The sequence below is a fragment of the Gracilinanus agilis genome, chromosome 2 (genome assembly GCF_016433145.1).
Source record: "Gracilinanus agilis isolate LMUSP501 chromosome 2, AgileGrace, whole genome shotgun sequence".
In the NCBI taxonomy this organism is placed as follows: domain Eukaryota; kingdom Metazoa; phylum Chordata; class Mammalia; order Didelphimorphia; family Didelphidae; genus Gracilinanus; species Gracilinanus agilis.
The window spans coordinates 240,507,926-240,510,368 of NC_058131.1; positions in this window are offsets into that span (position 1 = coordinate 240,507,926).

Below are 2,443 nucleotides of genomic sequence, written 5' to 3' on the forward strand. Positions count from 1 at the left end.
ATTTTAAACCCTTAACTTCTGTGTATTGACTTATAGGTGGAAGAGTGGTAAGGGTAGGCAATGGGGGTCAAGTGACTTGCCCAGGGTCACACAGCTGGGAAGCGTCTGAGGCCGGACTTGAACCCAGGACCTCCCGTCTCTAGGCCTGGCTCTCAATCCACTGAGCTACCCAGCTGCCCCCCTTAATCTCTTTTGCATAAATGCCATCTTCCTTTGATTCTTCCCTTCCCAACATATCCTTTTCCTAAGTCTTTCCTTCCTCAGCTTTCCTGCCCCCTCCTCCACTGCATCATTCCCTCTATCCCTGGTCTCTCTTCTGAGTCTTCCCCTCTCAGGTCCCCCTTTCCAGATCTACCAGCTCTGAATCTCCCCTTCTCCTTTCCAAGGTTCCTTGATTTTCTTCTTTCTCTGCTCCTCCCTTTCCCTGATTCCTCTTTTCCTAACACCCTCTCTTCCATTCCCTGATTCTCCTTACTCAATCGCCTCACTTATTTGTTGGCCACCTGCTACATGCCAAGTACCGTGTACTGAGAACACAAAGACAAAATGAAAAAACAGTTCTTGGCCTCAAAGAGTTTACATTCTTGTGAGGGGATACAAAATGGGCATAAGCAGCCAGTACAAGGTAATCTGAGTACAATTACAATTGTACAAAGTACAATTACATCCACATCAGTGGTTCTTAACCTCCAGTCTGTGAACTTGATTTTTATGTTATTGATTTTTTTACTATTTTGATAACTACATTTCAACATAATTTATTTTCTTCACAATCCTCTGTTTTTTATTTATGCACTTAAAAACATTATTCTCCGCCAGACTGCCAAAAAGCTGAGACACAAAAAAGGTTAAGAACCTCTTCTATAGAAGGATCAGAAAAAGGCTACTTTGCAGGGCAGGCAGCTGAGTTGGGCTTTGCATGAAGTTAAGTGTTCTAGGACACAGATATAAGGCAGGGAATGCAATTTCCACACAAAAAGAGCAGAGGCAATGGCATGCATGCACAACAGCAAGTGGTCTAGTATGGCTGGAATATGAAAGCATGAAGAGGAATGACATGAAACAAGCTTCTCCAGAGGCAGAGTGAAGCCAGTCTGAAAAGGGTTTTAAATGTCAAATAGAGTTTTTGATTCTGCAGACAGTAGGAAGCTAATTAAGTCGTTTCGAACAAATGAGTGACACGATCAGACATGGGCTTTAGAAATATCACACTGGCAGCTGTACTAGGAGGTACTGGGGGAAGAGATGGGAAAGGGAAGTAGAGACCATTTCCAAGGCTGTTGCAATTGGCCAGATGAGACCAAAGACAGTGAGTGGAGAGAAGGGTGAGTGGAGAGAAGATGAGAGATGTTGTAGAGGCAGACCTGACAAGACTTAGCTACTGATTGGATTTGGAAGTGACAAAGAGAGGCCAAGGTTGTGGACCTGGGTTCCTGGCAGGACGGGGGAACTTGCCCTCAGAAGCTTTAAGGTGAAGTGAGATAAAACTAAGTCATTGATCAGAAAACCTGTTTTTCCCTGGAGAAAGCAAAAATCAGGCATGAGTTTTCCTGTGAAGGTGAGTCAGCTCAGAATGGAAACCACATATGGTCAGTGTCCATGAGAAAATGACTCCCTTACTAACAAGGAAGCCAGTATAGGATAAGATATACAACGGAATGTCCTGTGCCCTTCGCTAATGATGCATCTGGCTTCTACACGATAAGGCTTGCTTGCTTCAATTATTTTGCACCTGGTCATCAAGGTTATGTCTCATTAACGGACATTGTTTGCTTTGTATCTTTGACCCTATAAAAACTGCATTGTAACTTCAGTTCCGCGCAGCTTTCCCTAGGAAAGTCTGCCCTGGCCAGTAGCTTCATTTATTAATCAATAGATTAATAAATAAATATTGGTTCCATTAATTTGAACTTCTGGGTGTCCGGACTCTCTTTATGAAGTGTCTCACTTCAAAGGGAGGTAAGTTCAAAACGTGTTGCATTTGAGATGGTTACGGGACACCCAGGGAGAAAAGTCCAGCAGGCATATAGGGATGCGGGATTGGAGGTCATAAGCCATGGGACCCCCTCTCCCAGGGTCAGTTTCTTCACTTCTCCCTCTTCCTTCCAGCCCCGCCCCAGCCCCGCGCACGCGCACACGCATAAGCCCTCACCGGCCGCGGCCCCGCCCCCCGCCCCAAGCGCGCGCGGACCCTCGCCAGCCACGCCCTCTTGCCCCGGCGCGCGGACACTCACCGGCCCCCCGGGCCAGAACGGAAGGGAGGGTGGGCCGGGTCACAGGCAACCTGGAGCCTCCGCCAGCACCGCGGACAGGTCCGACCCACCGACCGCTCCACCCACCCCCTCCACGCCGGAAGTGACGCATAGACTGGACTCAGGCGCTATGCACAGGCGCAGTGGAAGAATCGAAGTCGCGAGTTTGATTTGGGGCTCCTGGCACAAAC